At 44.4% G+C, this 23,497-nt stretch overlaps 2 long non-coding RNA genes across 2 annotated transcripts; both read right to left on the bottom strand.

Annotated features, from left to right (window-relative positions):
* Positions 1 to 7,732: 7,732 nt before the first annotated feature.
* LOC310702160 lies at positions 7,733 to 9,922 on the bottom strand. Its single transcript, XR_014523308.1, has 3 exons — positions 9,838 to 9,922; positions 9,004 to 9,111; positions 7,733 to 8,685 (listed from the first exon to the last, which is right to left on the bottom strand). It is a non-coding gene; the product is annotated as an uncharacterized lncRNA (long non-coding RNA).
* Positions 9,923 to 14,900: 4,978 nt separating this feature from the next.
* Positions 14,901 to 21,495, bottom strand: LOC310702137. The gene is made up of 3 exons (XR_014523283.1): positions 21,328 to 21,495; positions 20,438 to 20,545; positions 14,901 to 15,474 (listed from the first exon to the last, which is right to left on the bottom strand). It is a non-coding gene; the product is annotated as an uncharacterized lncRNA (long non-coding RNA).
* Between the last annotated feature and the right edge of the window lie 2,002 nt (positions 21,496 to 23,497).

Genomic DNA, 23,497 nt, shown 5'->3' on the forward strand with positions numbered 1-23,497 from the left:
TAGCCAGACCTGAAGCAGACGTGGCCTTCAATTACCAAGAAACAAGCTCAGCTCCATTGGAATGCCTTTTGTATGGAGAGACAGCTTTCGAAGGCTAGCAGCTGAGAAACCGCAGGGCAAGAAGCCTAGAATAAAATTTAAAATAGTAACAGATGCAAAGGAAAGAGGTGGATTTGCCCTGCCAGACCTTAAACTTTATTATGAATCAGCAGCTTTTTGCTGGCTGAAAGAATGGCTGCTTCTTGAAAACACAGACATTTTGGATTTAGAAGGTTTTAATAAAGTATTTGGATGGCATGCATATTTGTGGTATGATAAGGTCAAAGCACATAAAGCATTTAAAAATCATATTGTCAAGAAAGCATTGTTTAATGTTTGGATAAGATATAAGGACCTACTGGAAAATAAAATCCCAAGGTAGCTGTCACCGATAGAAGCGAAAGCTCAGAAGAAGCTCAATATGGAGGCCAAATGGCCGAAATATTGGGAAATTCTGGAACAAGAGGGAGATAGATTGAAACTGCAGAGTTTTGAGAAACTAAAAAACAAAGTGCAAGATTGGCTTCATTACTATCAGATAATGGAGGCATACAATTTGGACAAGAAAATTGGCTTCCAGGTGGAAAAATCAAAATTAGAAACAGAACTGTTAGAACCCAAAACTAAGATTTTGTCAAAGATGTATAACTTGCTGTTGAAATGGAATACTCAGGATGAAACGGTGAAATCTGCTATGATTAAATGGGCACAAGATGTTGGACATAACATAATGATGGCTGACTGGGAACAGTTATGGACCACAGGTATGAAGTTTACGGCATGTAATGCTTTAAGAGAGAATATTATGAAAATGATATACAGGTGGTACATGACACCAGTCAAGCTTGCAAAAATCTATCACTTGCCCGATAATAAATGTTGGAAATGTAAAGAAACTGAAGGTACATTCTTTCACCTTTGGTGGACATGCCCAAGGATTAAGGCTTTCTGGGAGATAAATCTATAATGAAATGAAAAAGGTATATAAATATACCTTCTTGAAGAAACCAGAGGCCTTCCTCCTGGGCATGGTCGGCCAATTGGTGCCAAAGAAGGACAGAACTTTCTTTATGTGTGCTACCACAGCAACAAGAATACTTATTGCAAAGTATTGGAAGACACAAGATTTACTCACTCTGGAAGAATGGCAGTTGAAGGTGATGGACTATATGGAACTGGCGGAAATGACTGGCAGAATCCGAGACCAGGGAGTAGAGTCGGTTGAAGAAGATTGGAAGAAATTTAAATACTATTTCCAGAAATACTGCAAAATTAATGAATGTTAGAATGATGTCAGAATGAATTTAAGTGGTTTTAGCAGCAATGTTATTAAGGTGTATGTTAAAATGGATTGTTAACAGGTGAGAATCCAAAGTTATAATATATTAAGTTAAAGGATTAAGACAAAAACAAAGAGGGAAAGGAATTGCTGAATTAACTAATAGAACTGGAATACAAAAAAAGGGAGGTGTGAGGAGGTCAGGGAAACAAGGAAATGAAATGTAAGGTATGGAAAGATTGATGTGTTTTTAAAGTGTTTTTTATCTTTTTTCTGTATTTTGTATTTTTTCTTTTTTATTTCTTTCTCTTCTTCCTTTCTTTTTATCTATGTAATTTTTTCTTTGAAACTTTAATAAATATCATTTTTTTAAAAAAGAGAAACCGCAGGTTTTCAGGGCAGGCAGGAACACGATGCCCAATTTGAGGAGCCGGGTTCAAGATATCCATTATATAAGGCTGGGAGGAACCCTCTTGGCTTCTCACCTCATCCTGGTGGCCTTTAAGGGTCCAAGGAGCCTCTGGCAATATCCTGGGTTGACAGTGAAGAATAGCAAGGATGAAGGCAGTGGTTGCCTTGGGCCATTTCAGGCACAAAGTGCTGGTTGTTAGGACAAATCCAGATGGGCTGAGGGATCAGCTGAATGCTGCACAGAACGTCCCAGATCTTATCTTTTGTGGAAGAATTGCATGCTCCTTTCATTAGGCTCCCTGTTCAGCTCTGGGTTTCAATTGTGACACGAAGATGTTCTGAGCAGCCAATTCTCATATAGCCTGCATTCTGGCTTGATCATCCATATTGCTAGAAAGTTCTGTTAGAAGGAGCTCACTTTTTTATTCTGTTGCTGCTCACAGCAGTATGAAGGCTGTGCACAAGTATGTTTCTCTGTCCACCTTCCGTGAGTGATACATGGTGAAGTAATGATCACCGGGTGGGAAGCACACTTCCACCTGCCGGGTGTGGAGCACACTTCCACCCGCAGACAAAGCCACAGCTGTCTGAACATCATGCCCTCTACCTAACCTTTGCTCTCTTAGTGGTCTGCTGTGCCCTGTCTGTGACCTTTGTCTCCTTCGTCATACATGGTTCAAGGGGGAAATGACGCAGTGGAAACAGGTGCCAAAATAACTTTCTACCACCCCTCGATCTCAGGATTGGAAGACGTGTAAAGGTCACAGTTCAAAATCTATCTAACTGGTTTTGCATATTGTGCTAATAAAAAGAGCTTCGGCAGAGCTAGCTGGCAGCTTGCTTATGCACAGCTCACCTGCATTACCAACTCCTGCCTCGTGTCCTTCACTTCCCATGGTCCTTTAATATTGCATCCATCTTAGACCATGTTCAAAGACATAGGACCCGGAAACAAAAGCAGGTGAGCCCATGTCATACATTTGCCTCCTGATGGATTTTTGTGGCTCCACAGCATTGGTTATAGATGCCAGTTTAACAAGTTATCAGTTGATTTGTGTGGTAAAGTATCAATTTACCACCATCAGCTGAAGGGCAGGTTTTGCTACCACTGTTCCCAAGTGCAGTGATTGCCTTTCCTCTGATTGGAATGAATGACGACTCTTCACTTGCAGGGGAGTAGGTCAAGTGTTGCAGTTGAGAGAACTATGGGCAGAAGCTGAAATCTGTTCTCTGACTTTTGACTACTATACCCAGGATGCCCAACCCACCTGCCCCTAGTTAGATAACCCAATCTTGCTATAGATGGAAAAATCTGGTAATAACTAGTAGCAACTGGTCAGCTTCTGAAAAACGGTTGCTTGGCTTGAGGAACCAGGTTCAACATAGCCATTATATAAAGCCAATAGGAACCTTATTAGCATCTCAGGGCACCTGATCCTTTTTTAAAAAAAATAATATTCATTAATAATTTCAGAATTACAGAAATAAAAAACAAAAAATAAAAAACAACACTACAATGTATAAAAAGAAGAAAAAACACACAAAACATAAAAACCAATACAATACAAGAACAACAAAAAACAAAATAAAAAAGGAAAACAAACAAACACAAATCCCATATTACATATCTTTCCCCATATTCTGTTATTCAAATTACCTTAATTTATTTAACGGTATCTTACCATAAAATACCTTAAAGCTTAAAACTTAATACTCAGTTGTACATAACTCCTGATATCATTTCTACTAGAGTCATATAGTTTCATTCCAACATTTTCCCTAATATTCATTAATTTTAGGCTAGTTCCCTAAATAAAAAAATTTCTTTATAAATTTTCTTCCAATCTTCATCCAACGTCTCTTCTTCCTGGTATCGGGTCATGTCAGTCCTTACTGTCCATTCCATCTAGTCCATCAACCTGGAAGTCTTATGTCCGAGGCCCTTAAGTCTCTTCCGTGTCCCTTCTGCAGATCTTCTTCTTGTTGTTTATACTTGCACTTTTCCTTGTCTTTTGTTGGTCTCTTTCTTAATTTCTTTCCTTTCTCATTGAGGAGTAGGTCTCTGGGGGGTTCCAACCCAAAATTATCTCTGTCTCCCTTCATCAAACCAGCCCATTCCCCACAGCCCCACTCCCCACAGTCATCAATATAATCCAAAAAATGTTTACGAGCATATTTTGAAGTCTCTCCAAAATTAAGAGCCTCCTCAGCTCCAGACTCCCCCTGGCCCACTCCAACTTCAATCTTCAAAAACAGCGGCTTATGCTCCTGTAGGGCCTTGGGCCTCTCCATTTGTATTATTTGAGGTGCAACCGCAGCCTCCTCCATTATCTTCTGCACTTGCCCAATCAATACAGGTTCCTGAGTTGGACCCTGGATGGTTTCTGTATCACTATTCACTATTTGTCCACAGTTATTGGCCACAACAGTCATCAAATCCATTTTCTCATTCATCAAATCCATCTTCTCATGCATCTGTTCCAACAAAGCATTTGTCTTGCATAAAGCAAGCACCAAAACCTCCTTCCAGCTCATATTTAGTCAAGGTCAAAAGGACTAATCCCACGATCTTAATCTCACAGCTGTGGATTCCTCAAGTAGACTGCAGCAACAATTTAGCAAGCTCCCTCTAGAGGAGACAATTTCTATTTGTATCCATCTTTTTAAGGCAAGTCCAACAAAGGAAAATTACTTTCATTTTTCAGATATTTTGTTTCTTTAGAATGCAAAAGGCGACATTGCAATCAGTTTTTTTCTCTTCTTTAGCTATCTGTCAAAGTATTCCATTCACAGTCAATGAACCTCTCCAACAATTTCTGTCTCTGACACCCCGTTCCCAGGTTAGAGACGGTGGAAACTTATCTTTCTTCACTCGCTCTCCTGCAGGCGTTACACAAAGCCCCCCCCCTTTTCTCCTGCTTCCAAGGGGGTTTCAGTAGTTATAAATGAAGGAAATTTAGACTTTTTTAACGACTTTCCAGGCTTTAGCTTACAAGGTTTCTGCTTCAGTCTGTATACAAAAAGCGGAAGGCGGACTTCCTGTTTTGAACCTGTAATAAATGTAGGGGTTGCTCGTGCGCAAGTTGGTGCCACTCCTGGCTAGGTTGCCTTGTTAAACCTTTTCTGTCTGGACAGCCCTGCACTTCGTGGCTGTTCAGTCGCTAGCAGAATCCGTCAGTGGGCGTTTCTTAAACCTTTTCCAGCATAAAAGTTGTTTGACTCCAAGTCTCCTCCTACTCTCCCTGCGCGGAAGTCTTCTGCACAGGGAGGGCGTGGGTAGCGGAGGACCCGTGCTCTCTTCGCTGATCTCCGGCGAGGAGTCCTGGAGCACCCTCGCCGATTCCCCCATCTGCCCCCCTTTATCCCTGGTGTTACGCTGATTTCTTTCCCCAGCTGGTGAGCCGCCTCTCCCCCTGCTGGGCCCTTCTCCAGCATCACTCGAGAGCCTAACCTCCGCCTCTGGCTCCGATGTCAGTTCCCTGACAGAACCTTCCCACTTCGATGTCAAATTAAGATATTTCTTGATCCAATTTTCCGTTTCTACTCACGGGTACTTGTTTTAAATCCAATTGTCCACAGCGAAAAGTCAGCGCTCTCCGGCGATGGCTGTGCGGCTTCACTCCGTGAAAGTAGCAGTCAGTTCGCACCACCCCGCTTCACTCCGGAATCCCAAAAAGGGGTTCCCCATGAGTAGGGGGCACGCTCCTGGTGCCCTGCTGAACCCCATGTTCCCAGGCTTCCTCCACCTGGGATTTCTAGCGGGTCCCCACCTTCGCTGCGGCAGGAAGACCCAGTTTCCACGGAGCCCATTCCTCCAGTCAGAGGAACTCCGCCATTCGCCGATGGCGCTAACACAGAAGTCCTTTCAGGGCACCTGATCCTGATGGGGTTGGTGGGTACCAGAAGCCTCTGGCAACATGCTGGGGTGTCTGAGGAACAACAATGATGTGGGGAGTGTAGGTACCACTCCGACAGGCAGGTAAACAGCGTTTCCATGTGCTGCTCTGGTTTTGGTGTTCTGTTGCACCAGAAGTGGTTTAGTCGTGCTGGCCACATGACCCAGAAAAACTATGGACAAACGCCGGCTCCCTCGGCCTGTAAAGCAAGATGTGCGCCGCAACCCCAGATTCGTCTGCGACTGGACTTAACTGTCAGGGATCCTTTACCTTTACTATTATTTAAGGCTAGGAGGAACGTTCTTAGCTTCTTCTCTCATGCTGGTAAGCTTGGACGGTGAAAAGGTAAAAGGTAAAGGACCCCTGGATGGTTAAGTGCAGTCAAAGGCAGCTATGGGGTGCAGCGCTCAACTCGGCTTTCAGGCCGAGGGAGCCGGCGTTTGTCCCCAGACAGCTTTCCGGGTCATGTGGCCTGCATGACTAAACTGCTTCTGGTGCAACAGGACACCATGACAGAAACTGGAGCGCATGGAAGCGCTGTTTACCTGCCTGCTACAGTGGAAACTATTTATCTACTTGCACTGGCGTGCTTTCGAATTGCTAGGTTGGCAGGAGCTGGGACAGAGCAACAGGAGCTCACCCTATTGGCAAACCCAAGAGGCTCCATGGTTTAGACCACAGCACCACCGCATGAAGCCTCTGTGAATATGCTTGGGTGGCCCTGAAGAGGAACAGGGATGCGGGTAGTAATTCCTTAAGATGTTAGGTGCATAATGTACTGATTTTTCAGACAAATTGAAATGGGCTATACAGAATGTCCCAGGCTTCTATGAACACCTGATGCCAGAGTAGATTTTTCCACAGCCATTCAGGGCCTAGGGGCATATTTTCCGAGAACTAAAGGGTGTATGTGAACCCCCCTTCTGCTACAATAGTAAGTTTTTGCTGTTCCCAGTGATCCCATAACCAGAAAGAATAATAAAATACTTGCTTCTTAAAATTGTTAAATCACTTTATCTTGCCCAGGGAAATCCAAATATTGGTAAGTGTTCTTTGGGCTTAGGTGAATTTGTAGTGGGCTGATTGACTAACAGTAGTATCACCTGGTCCACATCTTACCCACTTCTCCTCAAAACTATCACTGAGGACTTCGTTTGTTTTCCATACTCTGTGCATTGGAATAGAGACAACTAAGACCATTAGTAATTCCCTCCAGCTGCTTCCTTCTTTTGCTTGCTTGCCCTTTAGTAGGTTTCTCAGTTTCCTGTGCATCCATGAAGCACCAGCACCCAACACCAGTTGTACTTTCTCATTAAAATTCCCTCAGTCTTGAGGAAAGGAAAAGATAAGGTACAGTGATTTCTTTTGTGTTCGAGTTACAATAATTACACAGGAACCAAAATAGAATACAGACTGCAACTTGATTTTTAAACTTTATTGAAAGGAAGCATGATGGTTTGCATGATGGTTGCTGCTGTCAAGAGCAGGTTTTTGTCTGTGTTTGCATACATTTGGACACCATTTTGAAACCAGATAAGAGACTGGAAGCAATACAGAATACAGACCACAAGTTCACTTACAAACTTTATTGAAAGAAAGTATTGAAGCATCCAATAAAACAATATCACAAGGTATTATTCTTACGTTATTCTGTATGCAAAACTAGCAGTAATTTTAACTGTTATTATTGAACTCTATGTTGATGGGCCACCTAGAACTCCCACCAGTCCAAACTACTTAAAAGCTTTGCTACGTTCCACTTGCATTGCAATGTTCAGGAAGGACAACAGAGAACAAACTCTCTCTGCCCAAGAAGCCTTGGAGGAGCAGGGTTCCATGAGCTCCAGGAAGAGAGGAATTGAGAATCTGATGGACAGGGTCCAGGAGAAGCTCCAGCTCCTTACCTGACCATCCTGGCTGTGAGTATGGGATGGGATGCTCTAACAAGGCAATTAAGGGCTGACCAATCAGGACTGCTCCCAGAGTTAGGTTGCATGCTGTTCTGCAAAATGCAAAATCACAGCCTAGGGATGGGATTTGTTGCTTTCCTATGGTTGTTTAGAGATCACAGAGTTTTGAGTGCAAGACTGAGAGCAGTGAGGGAGAATATTGGTGTGAAAAGAGGTTTTTCAAAAATTGGTGCCCTAATCTGAAACAAAACATTGCAATTGGTTGGGGTAGATGCTTCTGCTCCAGAGCATGGAAGCACCACCCAAGTTTGTACTTGTATTTGCTTTCAATGAACCTTGTCACCATCCCTAGCACAGGTTAGTATATTTGATAAAATCTTCTGTGATTTCCCAAGTTCAAGCAGGGATTGGTGAGTGATAAAGAGGCATGTCTATCAACTCTCCAAGGAACGTCCCACCCCACCCCAATACCCAAGTCAATTATGCACTTTTGCATGGGGAAGTTACTTTTCAAACTATCAGACAGTGAAGGAGTGCATAAATGAGTGAGCACAAATGAGTGTTCCTCCTCTCGGGAGGAGGAAGGAGAAATGAAGTTGTGAACTGAATGAGTGTTTGATTAACAAGTATGGATAGCCAAATTGGGGGGTTTCCTGTGCTCATGGAGGCTTCCCAATGCACTTAGGGTGCTGGAAAATCATCAGTCTAAGATATATGGCAGCCCTCTGCAAATACAGAAGACTCCCCAGGTCACACAGTCAGCCACCATTTTGTGGAGGACGATGAGGCTGTTGGGTGTGGAACATCCCCTGAATGTGATTTTTGGACGTGGCATCAGAATATTTGTGTGGGGCTTTTGTCTGTCATTTGACTTGAATCCATTGAAAGGAAAGGATATGAAATCTTCTAATATTACGTCTCTCAAAGGAGAAAGAGAAGGAGAACGATTTGTTACCCACCCTTTTACCATGAGGTTTCTGGATAGGGGTAAACAACTTAAGAATAGAATAGTAAGATCAGTCAAAACATAAGTCAGTATGGCAGCACGCTACTGTCTTTTTCACTTTCCCTGGCATCGCTTTTCCACAGAATTTTTTCCTCCTCTTAGCGCCACATTCTTTGACATAATTAATCACTTCACCGCTTTGACCTGGCGAGAGAAAGAGAAATACTTATGTTGATATTAACTAGTGAATGAAGAGAATTTTACTGAATTAGTCCATAGTCTGTATCAAGAGATACTCCACATCAAAGTAAATTACATTTTAGACATCATTTTAAAATGTGCACTTAAACAGAATTTTGAATTTATGCTGCTAAAACTACTAAAATGTCAACATTAAAATAAAATAAAGTTAAAACTTATGAAAGTTACATGTCCTTTAAAAAAACAACAACCGACCCTTAAATCTCAGGTCGTCCTAGTCCCAGCATAGAAAAAGGAAGGATGTCGACAAGAAATACTTACCATAAGTCTCTACCATAATACAGAATGGTCCCTCACATGTCTTCCCCTTCGGGTCGCATGGCTTGCCAGGACTAAGTGACTTGCATTTTCTGCAGTTCACAGCATCTGCTGTAAGAGACAGCATTTCATTTGGGTAGGAACCAACCAATATTCAATGTCCTAAACCACCAAAATCCTGCTGGCACACATAGCTGTCAGAATCAATCCCAGAACAACAACAGAATAATGCTTTCCCCCTTGGAAAGTGAGACTAAATTTGCATTTCTGTGTATAGATTAAGAGATGGAAATTGTATGCAAATTTGTGGCAAGCTCCTGTACCCTGAGACTAGCAACTCCTTCCACCTAGACAACTAGATCCTCTTTTCCAAAGATGGCATGATCTGTCCTGCAGCTTGCTATGTTCATGCTTTGATCAGGAGCCAGGAGAAAAGCATCTACCTCCCTCTGGTAAAAGGGAGGCTGAACTCTACCCTGAAATTGGCTCAAAGGTACAGAATTCCACCTTGAGAACTGGCTTTAACCTAGAAGTTGCTGAATTACAACTTATCACTAAACTGAAAACTATGTATAGACCTCGCCTTAATAGAGATATTGGATTCCTGTCTCATTACATATGCTAATCATCTGCATACTATCCCTTGCGTTTTCCTGCAGGACTAACTGCAGTCGTTAACAGTCGTCAACAGGCTTACCAAACCCATTGAGTCAATCACCCACCTCCTACTACCCTCCTGAGAAAAACCCCTCCCCACTCTCCCACTATATGTAAGGGTCGGGTGACTTCTGTTTCAGTGGACCTATTCAGGTACTGATGGGTGGGGACCATACTTACCTCCAGTCCTGAAGCAAAGCAGAAGACAGAACGTAAGTAGCCAGACCTGAACCAAACGTTGGCCGCAGTGCTCAAGAAACAAGCTCTGGCCCATCGGAAAACCTTCTTGTATGAAGCCCTTTTGCTTTCGAAGGCTGACAGCTGAGAGACTACGGGATGGCAGGGCAGATTGGTATTAGTTGCTCAAGCTCTGGTCGGGAACACGCTGCTCAGTTTGAGGAGCCAGGTTCAAGATATCCATTATATACGGCTGGGAGGAACCCTCTTGGCTCCTCGCCTCATCCTGGTGGCCTTAAAAGGTCCAAGAAGCCTCTGGCAACATCCTTGGGTCCCTCGGATGGGCAGCGGAGAGTGAAGGCGACGGTTGTCTTGGGCCCTTTCAGGAATAAAGTGCTGATTGTTAGGACAAATCCAAATGGACTGAGGGATCAGCTGAATGGTGTACAGAATGTCCCGGACCTCAGTAGATGCCTGATGCTATCTCACGAGGGTTTTCTGTCCAGCTCCAGGTTTCAATTGTAATAGTACAATGTGCCGAGCAGGCAACTCTCAACCAGCCTGCAGATTAACAACAACAACAACAACAACAACAACACTTTATTGTTATTTATATCTCACCATCTGGCTGGGCTTCCCCAGCCACTCTGGGCGGCTTCCAACAAAATATTAAAATACAGAAATGCATCAAACATTAAAAGCTTCCCTAAAGAGGGCTGCCTTCATATGTCTTCTAAAAGTCTGGTAGTTGTTGTTCTCTTTGACATCTGGTGGGAGGGCGTTCCCTGTAACTTGGCTTCTCGCAGTGAGGGAACCACCAGAAGGCCCTTGGCACTGGACCTCAGTGTCTGGGCAGAACAATGGGGGTGGAGATGCTCCTTCAGATATACTGGAACGAGGCCGTTTAGGGCTTTAAAGGTCAGCACCAACACTTTGAATTGTGCTTGGAAACATACTGGGAGCCAATGCAGGTCTTTCAAGACCGGTGTTATGTGGTCTCAGTGGCCGCTCCCAGTCACCAGTCTAGCTGCTGCATTCTGGCTTAGTTGTAGTTTCTGGGTCACCTTAAAAGGTAGCCCCACGTAGAGCACATTGCAGTAGTCCAAGCGAGAGATAACCAGACCATGCACCACTCTGGCGAGGCAGTCTGCGGGCAGGTAGGGTCTCAGCTTGCGTACCAGATGGAGCTGATAAACAGCTGCCATGGACACAGAATTGACCTGCGCCTCCATGGACAGCTGTGAGTACAAAATGACTCCCAGGCTGCGCACCTGGTCCTTCAGGGACACAGTTACCCCATTCAGGACCAGGGAATCCCCCACACCTGCCCGCCTCCTGTCCCCCCAAAACAGTACTTCTGTCTTGTCAGGATTCAACCTCAATCCATTAGCCGCCATCCATCCTGCAACCGCCTCCAGACACACAGGATGTTCACCGTCTTCACTGGTTCTGATTTGAAAGAGAGGTAGAGCTGGGTATCACCCACATATTGATGGACAAACCCACAGCCCAAAGCCCCTGATGATCTCTCCCAGCGGCTGCATGTAGATGTTGAAAAGCATGGGGGAGAGGACAGAACCCTGAGGCACCCCACAAGTGAGAGCCTAGGGGTCTGAACCCTCATTCCCCACCACCACTTTCTGAAAACGGCCCAGGAGGAAGGAGTGGAACCACTGTATGACGGTGCCTCCAGCTCCCAGCCCATCTAGACAGTCCAGAAGGATATTATGGTCAATGTATCAAACGCCACTGAGAGATCCAGCAGAACTAGGAAACAGCTCTCATCTTTGTCCCTAGCCCACCGGAGATCATCGACCAGTGCGACCAAGGCAGTTTCAGTCCCATGATGAGGCCTGAATCCTGACTGGAAGGAATCCGAATGGTCTGCTGCTTCTTCTGCCCGGAGTTGTTCAGCAACCACTCGCTCAATCACCTTGCCCAAGAATGGAAGATTTGAGACTGAGCGATTGTTGGCCATATTGGCTGCATCTAAAGCTGTTTTATTTTTGAAGTGGTTTGATAGCCGCCTCTTTTAGCGGGTCTGGGAAGGCTCACTCACAGAGAGAAGCATTCACCACCCTGCGAAGCCCATCGCCCAGCCCTTCCCAGCTAGCTTTGATTAGCCAGGATAGACCAGGATCAAGGAGGCAGGTGGTTGGTTTCACTTGTCCAAGCAGCCAGTCCACATCCTCGGGGGTAACAGATTGGAATTGATCCCATGCAAATTGACTAGACAGGACTCTAGCACTCTCCTCCCCTGGCCCTGCTCCTATGGTGGAGTCTAACTCTTCCTGAATCTGAGGGACTTTATCTGCAAAAAACTTTGCAAAATCATTGCAGGAGATCATGTGGCCTGTACTGGGTCCTGATGAAACAGAATGGGTGACTGCTGGCCAGCCCATATTCCCGAATCGTTGTGTTAGCAGCTTTCATTTGTACAGCGTAATGAATAGTATGCACAGCCATGTGTTTCTGCCAGTCTTCCATGAGTTATATATAAGTGATCCTGTAATTTGGCATGTATCTCCGACCTTGCTCAAAGACCTGGGACACTGTAATTGCCATTCCTGCCATCCCCCTTCATCCCCCTTCATGGAAGTTTATGGCTCTACAGTGTTGGCCATAAATCTCAGTGGAGCAAGCTATCAATGTGGCAAGGTATCTATTTAACATGTTTACCTGGCGGAGGGGGGTTTTGTGTGTATGGGTGTTATGTACTGAGTTGAACAGGATCCAAAATGCAGCAGTCTGATTGGTCCTAGAACAATAGGATTCAGAATGCAGCAGTCTGATTGGTCCTAGAACAATGCAGCAGTATGATTGGTCGACAGGAGCCACCCAATCCAGCTCCAGATAGAAGGGAATCCACAACCTGATTGGCCTACAGGAGAATTCCGGAATTAGACAGTCACGTGCAGCCCATTGTGTAAATAATGTATGTAAAGCAGATACTTTGAGGGGACTTCCATTCCCCCCTCACCACTATGAGGTGAATAAAGAACATGAAATCCACTCTAAACTCTGAGTATATTTCAATGTGTTACTCTTAGTATTAACTAATGAGACCTATAATGGAAGGAGTGTGTTTGCATGGCAAAACCATGGGATTCCACAGCACCATCTGGTGGCAAGATGTTATTGTTAGGATATTTCCATTCCACCTTAAAAGGGAGCAGGCTTTGTAAGTTACAGAGTCTGCGCATGTCCTGTTCACAGGATGTTTATGTATGCTGTTCCTTTCGATTTCTGCAGTCGGTCAGAGACGCTGACTAAGAATGGTCATGTTTTTTCTTTGTTCTGTTCAACGCTAAATAAAGTCTGTAAATTATGCTCTTCTGCGGTGCAAGCTTTCTGGCTGTGTTTTCTGCTGATAAACAGTGTACACAAGCCCCGGAATGCAGCCAACCTATTTCTGTGGCTTCGTGTCGCTAACTGCTGGATCTGCCTGTCTACGGGAGATCGATGGATGTCCGGCAGCCGGCTTGGGGCCATGATGGACAATATCTCCCTGGCAGTTTCCCAACAGTTATAAAGTATATGAAGCATTTTTTCTTTACTAATGTAGCTGAACCCCAAGTTTCAACTGGATTCCCAAACTACGCTCTTTCTGTTCCCCTCAACGTCCAATAATGTATTTCAGTGTAGAAAGAGTCCTGAATACTTTTCTGGTTAATCCGTTCTCTACAATCTTTGCAAAGGGTTTGCTGTGCTGAGACGGTCGCACCCATTTGTCCCTTGGCAGAAAAAGAAACAGGCAATAAATAGCAGTAGTAGCTTAACTTATGGTAAGGAAGATGTTGCTCATGTTTGAAGAATCAGGTTCAATGCAGCCATTGTATACGGCCGGGGGGCATCTCATCTCACCAGATCCTGGTGCGTTTGGAAAATGCATGAGGCTTTCGGCAATATGCTGGGGTATCTCTGCAATGCAAGGGTGATGAGGGCAGTGGTTCTCTTTGGCTATTTGGTTTACTGGTATACTGATTGTTAGCCAAAATCCTAATGGGCGGAGGGACCAATGTTGAACACAGTGTCCTAGACCTCCATGCCCACCTGATACAGTGGTACCTTGGGTTACATACGCTTCAGGTTACATACGCTTCAGGTTACAGACTCCACTAACCCAGAAATAGTGCTTCAGGTTAAGAACTTTGCTTCAGGATGAGAACAGAAATTGTGCTCCGGCGGTGCGGCAGCAGCAGGAGGCCCCTTAGCTAAAGTGGTGCTTCAGGTTAAGAACAGTTTCAGGTTAAGTACGGACCTCCGGAATGAATTAAGTACTTCACCTGAGGTACCACTGTACTATCTTATGTGAAAAGAATGCCTGTTCCTTCCAATTCACAAGACACTTATTATATGAGGCTGGGAGGAACCTTCTTGATTTTTGCCTGTGTTTGCATACATTTGGACACCATTTTGAAGCCAGATGACAGACTGGAAGCAAAATATAGACCACAAGTTCACTTGCAAACTTTATTGAAAGTAACCATTGAAGCATCTGAGAAAACAATATTACAAGGTATTGCTCTCACGTTATTCCTGCATGCAAAAGTAGCAATCGTTTTAACTATTATTATCGAACTCCGTCGTGATTGGCCACCTAGAACTCCCACCAGTCCACACTACTTAAAAGCTTTGCTATGTTCCAGTTACATTGCAATGTTCAGGAAAGAGAAAAGAGAACATTTGAACTCTCCAACCAAGGAGGGGTTGGGAAGAACAGAGGGGTTCCATGAGCTCCAGGAAAAGATGAATTGAGAATCTGATGGACAGGACGCAGGAGAGTCCAAATAGAAGTGGTTCCAGACTCCCCCCAACCATCTTGACTGACTGTGTGGAATGAGATGTTCTAAGAACGTGGTTAAGAGCTGATAAATCATCAGGGTCCTGTCAGAATTAGGGCAGATGCCTGTTATGCCAAATGTACGATCCCTCTCTAGGAATGAGACTCATGATCATTCAGAGTTTGCAGAGAATCATGAGACTCAGACAGAGGGCAGACCAAGATAGAAAACTGTCCTATGACTTGAGGCAGATGGTTTTTCTCCCGAGCAGGCAGAGACCATCCAAGTTCGCCCTCTTGTTTAATGAATCTCATCACTATCCCAAAAACAAGCGAATGTTTTGGATAAAATTTTCTGTGATTTGCCCAGTTCTAGCAAGGGAGGGGAACTCTGGTCTCTGGGCATAAGGAAGCATTCTGGTCTTCCCCATTTGGCACAAGAGGCTATTTCAGAAGACCCCCACCCCAGCCCACATCCACCCTACGCCTGACTTCATATGAGGTCAGGTGTGGGGAAGGTAAGAGTAGACAGTGTAAAGCACTGCTTGGTAGGTGTCTATGAACTCATCAAGGAACAGCCCATCCCACCCTCTTGCTGCAGTTAATTGCACACTTTTGTGGGGAGAAGTTACAGTGAAGGAATGCATAAATGAGTGGACACAAATGGGTGGTCCTCTTCTCTGGAACAGGAAAGAGGAGCCATTTAGGAACAGAATAGTAAAATCAGTCAAAACATAAGTCAGTTTGACAGCACGACATTCTCAGTTTCATTGCATCTGATGGTTTCATTCCACATGCCCCTATCATATGATCTGGGCCACATTCTTTGATGGTTTTCACCAATTCACCTTTATCAACTGGAGAGAGATAGAGAAGTATCTTTGTTGAGATTAACCAGTCAATGAAGATAATTTTATTGTATTAGTCCAAAATCCATACCAAAAGAGAGGACAAAGGTTACTCCTCTTCCAACTATACTTTACATTTTGAACTCAATCTTGAAAAGTATACTTAAAACAGACATTTGATTTCATTTTGCTAAAGCTACTTAAGTGTCAACATTAAAATAAAAGTAGGTTAAAGCATATGCAAAATATATGTCTAAATAAAACAAACCCTTAAATCTCAGTTACAGATAGGTAGCCGTGTTGGTCTGCCATAGTCAAAATAAAAAAATTCCTTCCAGTAGCACCTTAAAGACCAACTAAGTTAGTTCTTGGTATGAGCTTTCATGTGAATGCACATTTCTTCAGATACCTTAAATCTCAGAAATTCCACCATTGTTGTCAAGGATAAATCCCAAATATTTTCCCTTCAGACTGAAAAATAGGCCACTTTCCAAGTGACATGCCAGTTCCTTGATGCAGAAATCTTACTTTTCCTGTCCCTCTCCAACATTTCATCTTCTTAAGCAAGGTCCCTCTATGTAATGTGGCTTAATATCAGAATATAGCTGGCATTCAAGCCTTTAATGAGGTAACTCTTCCATTACTGCTGGAAGACTATTGCACAGTCTGCCTTGCAGTGATATGTCCATGAATCTCCCCAGCTTCACAACTGAATCCATGTGTTAAAAATGGAGTTGGGGGGAAAGCTCTCTAATGCTCCATTTTCATTGGAAATGCTTGGTCTTTTTCGTATTGCTGCTGAGACTTTGCACCTGCCAACCAATGCACTCTCATGTGACAATACGCTATGCATCATGCACCTTACACCACTGGCAAAGTGGTGCGGCTCCCCCCCAGGAAGCAGCCCGGAAGCGCGGGGCAATGGCGCACTGCCTGCCCACCGCTCCCAAGCCTTCCCCAAGCCACCAGAAAGAAGGTGGAAGGCCGCCAGCAAAGCGGTGTGGCTGCCCTCAGGAAGCAGCCTGAGTATTGTCTTTTTTCTCTCCCCCCCTTCAATTTGTGGGTGCGGCTTATATTCATGCCAATGCGGTACTCCCTAGAGAAACTTTGGGCTCTTCCATTTATTGAGCATTCATCCTGACTAACTCAAGGTTAGATGATCAATGTGGAGGCCATGTATGTTTTGCGACATCATGAATCTCCAATAAAAGGGTCAGCAAGACATTACAATATAGAAGTTGTTCCATTTTCTTGAAGTTTATTGCTCTACTATTTAGGAAATATGCCCGTTTGTTGTTTAGTCATTTAGTCGTGTCCGACTCTTCTTGACCCCATGGACCAGCGCATGCCAGGCACTCCTGTCTTCCACTGCCTCCCGCAGTTTGGTCAGACTCGTGTTTGTAGCTTCGAGAACACCGTCCAACCATCTCCTCCTCAGTCGTCCCCTTCTCCTTGTGCCCTCCATCTTTCCCAACATCAGGGTCTTTTCCAGGGAGTCTTCTCTTCTCATGAGGTGGCCAAAGTACTGGAGCCTCAGCTTCACGATCTGTCCTTCCAGGGAGCACTCAGGGCTGATTTCCTTAAGAATGGAAGCGTTTGATTTTCTTGCAGTCCATGGGACTCTCAAGAGTCTCCTCCAGCACCATAATTCAAAAGCATCAATTCTTCGGCGATCAGCCTTCTTTATAGTCCAGCTCTCACTTCCATACATCACTACCAGGAAAACCATGGCTTTCACTATATGGACCTTTGTTGGCAAGGTGATGTCTCTGCTTTTTAAGATGCTGTCTAGGTTTGCCATCGCCTTTCTCCCAAGGAGCAGGCGTCTTTTAATTTCGTGACTGCTGTCACCATCTGCAGTGATCATGGAGCCCAAGAAAGTAAAATCTCTCACTGCCTCCATTTCTTCCCCTTCTATTTGCCAGGAGGTGATGGGACCAGTGGCCATGATCTTCGTTTTTTTGATGTTGAGCTTCAGACCATATTTTGCGCTCTCCTCTTTCACCCTCATTAAAAGGTTCTTTAATTCCTCCTCACTTTCTGCCATCAAGGTTGTGTCATCTGCATATCTGAGGTCGTTGATACTTCTTCCGGCGTTCTTAATTCCGGCTTGGGATTCATCCAGCCCAGCCTTTCGCATGATGAATTCTGCATATAAGTTAAATAAGCAGGGAGACAATACACAGCCTTGTCGTACTCCTTTCCCAATTTTGAACCAATTAGTTGTTCCATATCCAGTTCTAACTGTAGTTTCTTGTCCCACATAGAGATTTCTCAGGAGACAGATGAGGTGATCAGGCACTCCCATTTCTTTAAGAAGCTGCCATAGTTTGCTGTGGTTGACACAGTCAAAGGCTTTTGCATAGTCAATGAAGCAGAAGTAGATGTCTTTCTGGAACTCTCTAGCTTTCTCCATAATCCAGCGCATGTTTGCAATTTGGTCTCTGGTTCCTCTACCCCTTCGAAATCCAGCTTGCACTTCTGGGAGTTCTCGGTCCACATACTGCTTAAGCCTGCCTTGTAGAATTTTAAGCATAACCTTGCTAGCGTGTGTAATGAGTGCAATTGTGCGGTAGTTGGAGCATTCTTTGGCACTGCCCTTCTTTGGGATTGGGATGTAGACTGGTCTTCTCCAATCCTCTGGCCACTGCTGAGTTTTCCAAATTTGCTAGCATATTGAGTGCAGCACCTTAACAGCATCATCGTTTAAAATTTTAAATAGTTCAGCTGGAATATTATCACTTCCACTGGCCTTGTTATTAGCAGTGCTTTCTAAGGCCCATTTGACTTCACTCTCCGGGATGTCTGGCTCATAGAATCATAGAATCATAGAGTTGGAAGAGACCACAAAGGCCATCGAGTCCAACCCCCTGCCAAGCAGGAAACACCATCAGAGCACTCCTGACATTTGGTTGTCAAGCCTCTGCTTAAAGACCTCCAAAGAAGGAGACTCCACCACACTCCTTGGCAGCAAATTCCACTGTCGAACAGCTCTTACTCAAGGTCAGCAAACCACACTACCTGGGGTGTATGAGACATCCATATCTTTCTGGTATAGTTCCTCTGTGTATTCTTGCCACCCCTTCTTGATGTCTTCTGCTTCTGTTAGGTCCTTTCCACTTTTGCCTTTTATTATGGTAATCTTTGTACGAAATGTTCCTTTCATATCTCCAATTTTCTTGAACAGATCTCAGGTTTTTCCCATTCTATTGTTTTCCTCTGTTTCTTTGCATTGCTCGTTCTTGTCTTCTTGTCTCTCCTTGCTATTTTTTGGAAATCTGCATTCAATTTCCTGTATCTTTCACTATCTCCCTCACATTTTGCTTGCCTTCTCTCCCCTACTATTTGTAAGGCCTCGTTGGACAGCCACTTTGCTTTCTTGCATTTCCTTTTTGTTGGGATGGTTTTCGTTGCTGCCTCCTGTATAATGTTACGAGCCTCCAGCCATAGTTCTTCAGGCACTCTGTCCACCAAATCTAAATCCTTAAACCTGTTCCTCACATCCACTGTGTATTCATAAGGGATTTGACTTACATTGTATCTTACCGGCACAGTGGTTTTTCCTACTTTCTTCAGTTTAAGCTTGAATTTTGCTATAAGAAGCTGATGATCTGAGCCACAGTCAGCTCCAGGTCTTGTTTTTGCTGACTGTATAGGGCTTCTCCATCTTTGGCTGCAGAGAATATAATCAATCTGATTTCGATGCTGCCCATCTGATGATGTCCACATGTAGAGTCGTCTCTTGTGTTGTTGGAAAAGTGTGTTTGTGATGACCAGCTTGTTCTCTTGACAGAACTCTATTAGCCTTTGCCCTGCTTTATTTTGATCTCCAAGGCCAAACTTGCCAGTTGTTCCTTTTATCTCTTGACTCCCTACTTTAGCATTCCAATCCCCTATAATGAGAAGAACATCCTTCTTTGGTGTCATTTCTATAAGGTGTTGTAAGTCTTCATAGAATTGGTCAATTTCAGTTTCTTCAGCACCAGTGGTTGGTGCATAAACTTGGATTACTATTAATTATGCCCATTTTCTCTATATAGAGGGCATGTCATTTTGTGGCTTCCTTTGCTGCTGCTCCCTTTTATTCCAAGAGGCAATGAGCTTGGCAAGGACCCCATCATTTCACAAAGTGTTTGACCCATCTGATCATTCAGTTGTTGCTGTCTCCAGGAAGCTGTGCTGCTGATACTATGCCACAGAATATTTACAAAAAAGGAAAGCTTAAAAAAAGGAACAAGTAAGGGAATGCATGGGCATCTGCTGTGGCCAAAAGGGGAACAAAGAAGTATCCAGTGAATGAAGATAATTTTATTGTATTAGTCCAATAATACAACATGAACGATAAGGGTGGAGATGCTCCTTCAGGTATACTGGACCAAGGCCATTTAGGGCTTTAAAGGTCAGCACCAACACTTTGAATTGTGCTTGGAAACATACTGGGAGCCAATGTAGGTCTTTCAGGACCAGTGTTATGCGGTTTCGGTGGCCACTCCCAGTCACTCGTCTGGCTGCCTCATTCTGGATTAGTTGTAGTTTCCGGGTCACCTTTAAAGGTAGCCCCACATAGAGCGCATTGCTAGTCCAAGTGGGAGATAAGCAGAGCATGCACCACTCTGGCGAGGCAGTCCATGGGCAGGTAGGGTCTCAGCCTGCGTACCAGATGGAGCTGGTAGACAGACACAGAATTGACCTGTGCCTCCATGGACAGCTGTGACTCCAAAATGACTCCCATGCTGCGCACCTGGTCCTTCAGGCGCACACTTACCCCATTCAGGACCAGGAGTCCTCCACACCCTTCCACCTCCTGTCCCTCCAAAACAGTACTTCTGTCTTGTCAGGATTCAGCCGCCATCTATCCTCCAACTGCCTCCAGACACTCACACAAGGACACAAGTATGGTACAAGGACTTTGTTTTCTACACTGAGGCCCACCATAAAAAAAGGAGGAACGTCGACAGGAGAGTCTCCTTACCTGAAAAGGTTTCTACCATCAGACAGAATGATGCCTCACATGTCACATCATTCGGTAGGCATGGCTCGCCAGGACCTTTTATGATGCATCTTCTGCATATCACAGCATCTGTTGTAAGAGACAGTATTTCATTGGTGGAAGGACCAATTGATATTCAATGCTCTAACCCACCAAAATCCTATCAGCACACATAGCTGTCAGCAGAGACCCCAGAACAGAAATGGTATAATCTTTTTTCCCTTGGACAGTTGGACAAAATTTGCATTTCTGTGTATATATTAAGAAATGGAAATTGTACGTAAATTTGTAGCACGCTCCTGTGGCCTGAGACTAACAACACCTCCTGCCTAGACAGCTGGACCTTCTTTCTTGAAGATGGTACACTCTGAATCGAAGCAACCGTCAGTCGGGTTTTCTGTGGATTGACGTTTGTTTAGATTCAGCCGAAAGTAGCGAGTTTTCCTGAAGAAAGTGGTGGGGGGAAATGGAAAACCCCTTGGCCCTTACCTCAAAAGCACAGGGTGAGCAGCAGTGTGCATGAGCCCTAAATCTCTCCAACTATACACATGCAACAAGAGGTGGGTGATTTGATTCACTTCTACAAACATAGGGAACTGCCTTGTCTATTTTGCCCCATTATCAGGATACGCCACAATCTTCTCACTGAAACGTTCAACTGGAGATGGTAGGTAAGGGATTAACTTGGGGCTTTCTTCACGGAAGGCAAGAGCTCTAACACTGAAATATCACAACCCCACTGAAAGTGGCATATATTCCACTCTTGCCCCAAAGTACATTCCCTCTGGGTTGCTCATAGATTCAACCTATGTAGAAGAGTGGCTTATTCTTGCTTCACCTGTTCAGGGACAGGAAGTGGGGACCATACTTACCTCCAGTCCTGAGGCAAAGCAGGACACAGAATGTAAGTAGCCAGACCTGGAGCAGACGTGGCCTTTGATTACCAAGAAACAAGCTCTGCTCCATTGGAATGCCTTTTGTATGGAGTGACAGCTTTCAAAGCCTAGCAGCTGAGAAACCACAGGTTTTCAGGGCAGGCAGGAACACGCTGCTCACTTTGAGGAGCCGGGTTCAAGATATCCATTATATACGGCTGGGAGGAACCCTCTTGGCTTCTCACCTCATCCTGGTGGCATTGAAAGGTCCAAAGAGCCTCTGGCAATATGCTTGGGTCACTCGGATGGGCAGCAGAGAGTGAAGGCGATGGTTGTCTTGGGCCCTTTCAGGCATAAAGTGCTGATTGTTAGCCCAAATCCAGATGGGCTGAGGAATCAGCTGCATGCTGTACAGAATGTCGTGGACCACAGTGGATGCCTGATGCTATCTTACGAGGGTTTTCTGTTCTGCTCCAGGTTTCAATTGTAATAATACGATGTGCTGAGCAGGCAACTCTCAACCAGCCTGCAGATGAAACACAATGGATGACTTCTGGCCAGCCCATATTCCCGAATCATTGTGTTAGCAGCTTTCTTTTGTATCTCACTGTGGCTCATAGTGCAGTGCAATGAATGATGTGCACAGCCATGTGTTTCTGTTCTCCATGAGTGATAAATAAGTGGTCCTTTGACATTGCACGTATCTGCAACTTTATTCAAAGATGTGGGACATGGAGAGACAGCAGATTTGCAAGACAGACTCTCATTCCTGGCAATCCCATGAACAGATATTCTGGCCACCTGCATATTTCTTGGAGCCAAATTACATCCAATATGAGCTGATGCTTTTAATTGGGGAGAAGACGAAGGTTGGCTCAGGAAATCAGCCCTGAGTGCTCACTGGAAGGACAGATTGTGAAGCTGAGGCTCCAATACTTTGGCCACCTCATGAGAAGAGAAGACTCCCTGGAAAAGACCCTGATGTTGGGAAAGATGGAGGGCACAAGGAGAAGGGGACGACAGAGGACGAGACGGTTGGACAGTGTTGCCGAAGCTACCAGCATGAGTTTGACCAAACTGTGGGAGGCAGTAGAAGAAAGGAGTGTCTGGCATGCTCCGGTCCATGGGGTCACGAAGAGTTGGACACAACTAAACAACTAAACAACAACACAGGAAGGTTTGCTGGTTAGTCAGCTGACTGAGCCCCCCCCCCTTTTTTTAATCTGAGTGCCAAGACCTGGAGAAACAGACTAATATGCTATGGTTATGTTAATGTTTCCAGATGCTGACTGGGCTCATGTGATTTGTGTATGGGGTTCTATTTGAACACTGCCATATACGATGCAAGAGTGTTATGCAGAATGGAGGATCTGCATTGTTTGTTCTGCCCTGTCGTATTCTTGCCTGTGTCTTCTGAAAGTTGGAGGGGCCCAGAGAGGGAAAGGAAATGCAGCTGAGCACAGAAGTCTGTTGCAAAGCATGGGATATGACCCATATAAATAAGATTTCCTCAATTTTGAGGAAAGGAAAATATGAGGTACAGTGATTTCTTTTGTGATCAAGATACAGTAATTACACAGGAGCCAAAACAGAATACAGACCGCAACTTCGTTTTTAAATTTTATTGAAAGAAATCATTGATGCGTAAGGTACAACAAATAATACAAACTATTATTTTTGCATTATTACTGCATGCAAAACTAGCAGTGATTTTAACTATTATTATTGAACGCTATCGTGGTTGGCCACCTAGAACTCCCACCAGTCCAAACTACTTAAAACTTTGCTATGTTCCAGTCATATGGCAATGTTCAGGAAAGAGAACAGAGAACATTCAAACTCTCCAACCGAGGAGAGGTTGGGAAGAACAGGGTTCCCTGAGCTCCAGGAAGAGAGGAATTGTCACCATCCCTAGCACAGGTTATTGTAGTTGATAACATCTTCTGTGATTTGCCAAGTTCAAGCAGGGATGGGGAGTGATAGACCCACAAATCCTATAGACAGTGCAAATCAGTGCTTGGTACATGTCCATCAACTCTCCATGAAACGACCCATTCCACCCCAGTACCTAAGTCAATTATGCACTTTTGCAAGAGGAACTTACCGTACTTTTCAAACTATCAGACAGTGAAGGAGTGCATAAATGAGTGAGCACAAATGAGTGGTC

This window comes from Podarcis liolepis (genome assembly GCF_965112155.1).
Source record: "Podarcis liolepis genome assembly, chromosome: 2".
Classification (NCBI taxonomy): domain Eukaryota; kingdom Metazoa; phylum Chordata; class Lepidosauria; order Squamata; family Lacertidae; genus Podarcis; species Podarcis liolepis.